Source organism: Lygodium microphyllum, chromosome 15, assembly GCF_053477565.2.
Source record: "Lygodium microphyllum isolate KBCC chromosome 15, Lygodium_microphyllum_v1.1.10, whole genome shotgun sequence".
In the NCBI taxonomy this organism is placed as follows: domain Eukaryota; kingdom Viridiplantae; phylum Streptophyta; class Polypodiopsida; order Schizaeales; family Lygodiaceae; genus Lygodium; species Lygodium microphyllum.
This window is the reverse complement of record NC_141149.1, coordinates 128,223,147-128,229,909: the sequence shown is the minus strand read 5'-3', so window position 1 is coordinate 128,229,909 and position 6,763 is coordinate 128,223,147.

Genomic DNA, 6,763 nt, shown 5'->3' with positions numbered 1-6,763 from the left:
CTTAATGATTTTTTAGGACACACCAATCACACTCTGACTCCCCTCTGACTGACACTCTGTTAGAGAATACAGGAGGGCAACGCCTTCCTTACAACCATTAATGTAAGCCTCACAGTCATTGGTGCAAAGGTTGTAATCCTTGTGCACATTTGATGGTGCAAATGTGCATCCTACCCTCATGTGCTGGCATATGGTGCGAGAAGGAACGCCAAGGAGCCTTATAGTGCAGTGCACAGGAATAGATTGTGCTTTGTGCATTGAGAGGCCCAACCCGTGCATGCAACACTCCATTTACACATCGCACCTCTCATTTGAACTACTGAAGGGAAAGGACTGGTCACTCACCCCACCCTCTATCTCACACTCATTGATAGATATAGAGGCCAGACCATACTCACATCCCCATCCGGTTAGGATGAAAGGTCGCAGCACTCAAGGGGTTGTTGATGAAGATCACTTTGTCATCAGGGTGTTGAAGATGAGGCATACCCAGGGAGGCAGCCAACACGTTTGGTACTTCGATGATTTGTATGAAAGATTGTTGGTTAAAGAGGGTCAAACGGACTAATGAAGTTGTAGGGATAGCGCACCAAGGGAGGTGGCATGAAATTGTATCTAAAGAAGTTCTGCTAGTGAGTCAGCTATCCTGAACTGTGGGGTGTTACCACCTTTTCCACAACCAGCTTCCCACCCAAGGGTGTTTACCACCTTTTCTTAGAACGAGGCCTACCATGACAGGGAATTGCTTCCTTTTCTCCCATAGCAGTTTTTTTTTCTTAAAAAAAAAAAAAAGAGAATGGTAGAAATACCATGTGGCAGGACCATCCACATTACCACTATTGGATCAAATGAGAGGAGAACATAATAAGGATGGGAGGTGGGTGGGAGGGGTGAGCAAAACGAGACCGCCTCATGAGGAAGATTATAAGGGCTATCAGGAGCACGAAGAGAAGGACAGTGTGACGCCCAAAAGGGAAAGGGTGGGTCGGCAGTGATTGTCAAGATCCCTACAGAGGGAAGTACTTCTTCAGGCAATAGCCATTGATCAGAAAGGGATCCTCAGAAGCATCGACGGCTTGCACTTGGACAGAACCATTAGGATTGATAGTAAATATGTGAGGTGCCCGCCCATCGGCTTTCCAGGCACTCTTTTAGCGGTCTATCGAGAAACGAATCTAAGCGTCGTTGCCTGGCACTCCCAAGGAATGTTCCGAGTTTTGTCACCTAGGGTTTCCCGAATCCGCCTCGCAACGGAACGTTCACGACCGAACCCACTAGGATCGACCTGAAATTTGGGTTCCTAGTTGTCAAGGTCTCCTGTTAGCATTCTAGCGTCGGGTATTAGACATCCTACTTTACGCAGAGATACCCAACCCGAAGCAGATCTATGCCGCACTTGGTTCAAAGAGAATGGGAAACGAGAGGGATGCGTTGCTCAACCTCTCTGCCCATAGGGCATAGTCCCATTCCGGTCCCCTAAAATGGCGTGAATCGGGTTCTAACCTATCAATACCTAAAGGTCGAATGACAATAAAAACTTGTGAGAAGCCTCCCAGTTCTCTGGGACCACCCTTCCATAGGACGGACCCATCGGGGGTTCCGCCCACCTGCTTCCCTTAATAGCTTTAGTTTTCTGATTAGATCCTACCACATTTATGTGTGACACTTAAAATCAGCTTCATTAATTAAGCCTTTTAGGGAACAAGGTTCGTTCATGTAAATTATAGCACAGACACGAAAACAGAGCAAAGTAATCTATTGACAAACAAGATCAAACAAGTTCCTTAACTTATCTTCAAGTTAATCTTTGTCTCCCGCCCATACAGGAGAAATTATGTTTCGCTTTTGTCCAACAGAAGTATCCCTTCTGCCTTGCAGAAGTAACTGGTCCAATTCACATGGCACTAAAACTCAATCCTTTATCTAGAATAGGATCTCCCAACATGCCCAGATGTTGGGGACCACGGAGGTCTTCAACTCCATTCTTGACCTAGCAAGGGGTGTCTAGAGCTCCAACAGACCCACAAGTTGTCTAGGAGCGAAACATTCCAGTGGTTGGCCTTTTCACCACTCGAACTTCGGCCCGTGAATCGAGCAGTGCCCTTTCGGGTTAATACGCGGTGCGACCATGGAGGTGATCCACCCGTACAATATATCCTTCCTTAATTAAATCCTTTAAGAATCAAGCACAAACAAGGCAATCAGCCTAATATCATTTTCCAAGAAAACATTCCTTTAATCCCATGGCGACTTGTCATCACAGACCCTTGCCATGCATTTACCATAAATCACAAGCACTTGGAATAATCATCCAAACAATAACTAACAACCAATTGAATGTAAAAACATTTAGGATGTTGTTCGATCAATCAACAAAACCAATTGCATTCTTTCCAAACAATGCAAGAATAGACGATATAACATTTCCATCGTATATTTGCTCTCTCCCTTGGGATCTAAGAGCAATACCATGCAAACATGTTCTTAACACTTCCTTCCTTCGGCTAGGGCATCTGTTAAGGGTTCAAACACTATTCATGATGTAAGTTCTATAGGTCACTTACCTTGATTGATAACCCAACCCTGAATTTGGATTGGCAAAAGTCATCCTTATCCAACGGATCTCAAGACATCCTAGTTTTAACCCTTATGATCAATTTCTTGTACTAGCTCTTAGTCAAGTCATGAGGCAAATAGAAATTTATCCTCATATATCAAATATGTTATAGGCATAACATAAAATACTTGATAAGATAAGTGTGAGATGATCTCAAGTAATTAGACTCCAATAGGCCTTGCATTGACCTAGAATCTAGTTTTTCTTAATATTTGGCCTGTTAGGCTAAGTACTTTTGAAGTAACTAAACTTTAAAATAGTACTTCTCCATTCATGATTCTTAATGTCATATTCTTTTAGCAATTTTGCTATCTATAACCCTTGACTATACTTTAATCTAGCACTTATATGCCCAATCTTTTAATGTCGTTCTTTTGACGACTATGCCATTCACAACACTTGACTGATTCTTCCTTGTAATTGCTCTACTAGCAAATAAGTCATATGTAACTAGGTGCAATTATCTTCCCTTGATATATGCACTTCACAAACTCCATCTTCCGAGTAGGCGAGATGAAATTTATCCTTCCCCATGACCTATTCTCGTGCAATAGTATGGGGCCTAACGTATCTCATATGAGAATCAAGCAAGCTTCTATCAATTTGAAAATACATTACTTACGACCGGAACCGCAGTTGGATTGATAGTGATGCCTTTGCCCGAAGCCTTGTTGCTGGTTGCAGGATTGTCATTCGCACGCGACATTCTTCGCTTGGAGGCCATCGTCCGTAGGTAGAGTCAATAGATTAAGAAGGTAGAATAGATTGAAGATGGGAGATCGTAAGAGAAGATGGTTCAGTCGAGGAGAGGAAATTGAGCTAATTCTCTTCCTTGCAGCCTCTCGGGGTGACTCTTCTCTCTCTCTCTCTCTCTCTCTCTCTCTCTCTCTCTCTCTCTCTCTCTCTCTCTCTCTCAAGCTCTCTTTCAAGCTCTTCCTCACAATCTCTTGGAGGGGTATCCTTCTCTCTACCTCCCTCTTGTAGCCTCTCGGGGTCTCCTTATGCTTTCATATGCCTCTCCCATGCCTCATATTTATAGTGAATTAGAGAAGAGGGCTTGTGGTTGAGAAGTGGAGCTCTTTGTGGAGGGGGATCTTGGAAAGATCAGTGATCTGATGCTCAGATCATAAATCTGATGGTTCCATTGGCTCCGAAAGGGATATAAAATCCCAAGACACTTGATTAGAAAGCTCTCAGTTCACTCCTTCTTCTTTTCTCTGTTCGAAGTGCTGTCTACTGCCTGTAAACTGCGATCGCGGCGCGCGCGATTTCGCCAGTCACTTTTCTTTATTTTTCTTTTTATAAAATCTTCAAACTAACTAAAATATCACTTGTCTTTTCTTTTAAATGACATCTAGTTCCATATAGTTTTTTTAGGATAATATCTAAAATATCTAAAATATACTAGCTTTGCCCAAAATCTAATGTTTTTGGACATTCCAAACTATACACATGAACTTAGTGATTAATATAACTCATAAGTCTCGTTCACGTTGTAATTTAATGAAGGGTAGCTACAGTCTTTGCCAATTCGAGAAAAATATCGAATTTACGACTCTTGATTTTTCTAAATAAAATATTTAAATTAAATAAAAATTATCAATAATTAATGTTAGTTAGTTTTTACCTTAGTTAGTCTTTAGTAAGTAATCTTACTAACTTATTAATTGACTAACTAACTTACAAACCAACCAACTAACTTTTATTGTGCGGAGATATTACAAAATACCTTATAGGGATCCATCCAACATTGTTGAAGCTTGCAAGGAAACTTACCAAATTGAGAATTATAAACCAGGACAAGATCACCTTTGAACTCCTTGTGCTTGATGAAGCTGACATGATAGGCCTTGTGCCGCGCTTGAGTGGTTTCCATACACTGTAGGACCATCCACCAAATCTCATCTAAACATTCAAAATGCAACAGGCGACACTGGAGAGACTCATCATCTCCGAGGCATTCTTTGACTGCCACTTGCAAAGAGGGTAACTCCAACTCAACAAGGAAGACGGCTTCTGTGCCATACACCAACTGGAAAGGGGTTTGTCCTATAGCTACCTTATAAGAAGTTTTGTATACCTAGGGGGCCTCTGTAAGTTGGTCATCCCAATCGTGACGATGTGTGGCAATCATCCTTATCAGGATCAAGCAAAGGATGCGATTGGTGACTTCAATTTGGCCATTGGCTCTAGGGTAATAGGGGGTAGACTTGTGATGGTGGATCTTATACAGTTCTGTCAATTCTTCCACGATCTTGTTAAGGATGTGGGTACCTCAGTCACTTACAAGCTCTAGGGGACTGCCAAAACAGGTAAGGATATTCTCGTACATGAATAGGGCTACACTGTTTCCATCATCCTGCTTTAGAGCTTTAGCTTCATACCACTTGGTGACATAATCCGTACATACCAGGATGTATCTATTCTACTTCTGTCTAGTGGGCGGATCAATGGGACCCATAAAATCAATCCCCCACTTCTCGAATGGATTTTGGGGAAGGATAGGTTATAGTGGCATGGCACTGGTCTTGGTGGGTTTCCCCATTCGCTGACAAGCATCGCATCTCTTGCAGTAGTCATAGGCATCCTTGTGGAGGGTTGGCTGCTAGTATCCTGCGAGAAGAGCCTTTCTAGCTGTCTCTTCTTCGGCAAAGTTTCCACCACATGGTTCGTCATGGCATGCTTTCAATACTATGCCGATCTCGTCTCCTGCAACACATCTTCGCAACACTTCATCTTTGCCTTTCTTGTACAGTGCACACCTAGCAAGGTGTAGAGGGATAATTCCAACAAAAGCTTCTTCTTCTCACGACTTGAGATGTCAGGGGGATACTGTTGAGTTGCCAAGAGGTTGGCTATGTCTGCATACCAAGGAGTTACAGTCTCAACCAAGAATAAGGAAGCATCAGTAGGGAGGTCTGGATCATCTTGTTCCTCTTCTGCAGTTTGAGGGATTTGTGAGACAGATGATCGGCTAGGACATGGGAACAACCAAGCTTAGTGACCAATGCAAAATCAAACTCTTGGAATAAGAGCAACCATCTCATCATTCATCCTTTAACATCTGTTTTGTTCATCAACAAGGACATGGATTCATGGTCCACATAGAAGAGTCGAAAGCAGATAGTATCGAAACTTCTCCAATGCAAACACCATTGCTAAGCACTCAAGCTCTGTCACTGTGTAGTTCCATTCTCTATCAGTGACATTTTGACTTGCATAATACATTGGTTGATCCAATTGGGAAGAACCCTTCTGGCATAGGAAAATGCCTAGCCCTTTGACACCGATGCATCTATGTGAACATGGAACTCCTTTGTCCAGTCAAGAGGCTGCAGGATGGGTGCTCTGATGAGGAAATGTTTTAGGGTATTGAAAGCTTCTTCACAGTCATCAGCCCAAAGGAAATCTGCATCTTTCCTTAGGAGCTTGTGCAAAGGGGCTGCCTTGGTTGCAAAATGTGTAATAAATCTTCTATAATAGCCCACATGGCCAAGAAATCCACTCAATTGCTTGAGGTTTGTTGGTGCTGTCAAGGCGGCAATCTTCTCAATCTTCACCGGGACTATTGCAATCCCTTGTGTAGAGAGAATATGCCCAGAAGAACTCCTGATGAGACGCCAAAGACACATTTATCGGGGTTGAGAGAAATCACATACTCTCGGCATCTGTCAAAACATTGTTCTAGGTGTCCCCAATGCTCCCGGATTAGGCTATAGACACAGAAGTCATCGAGATACACCTCAATGAAATCATGCAAGTGGTTTTGGAAGGCAGCCATCATTACTCGTTGGAAGGTAGTAGGAGCATTACAGAGCCCAGACGGCATCACTATGTAAGCATAGGTTCCCCATTCTGTTGTGAAGGTTGTTTTGGATTGGTCCTCTTCTGCGATTTGGACTTGGTTGTATCCGCTGAATCCATCCAAGAGGGAATAGAGCTCATGGCCTACCACTGTGTCCAACAGTTGATTTGTGAAAGGGATAGGGAAATTATCCTTCTTCGTCTTGGAGTTCAGCTTTCAAAAGTCCACACATATTCGAAGTTTCTCGTTCTTCTTGGGTACGACCACAATGGGCGAAACCCATTCAATGTTAGCCATGGGATAAATGAACTCTGCTTCAAGGAGCTTCAATAATTCAGCCT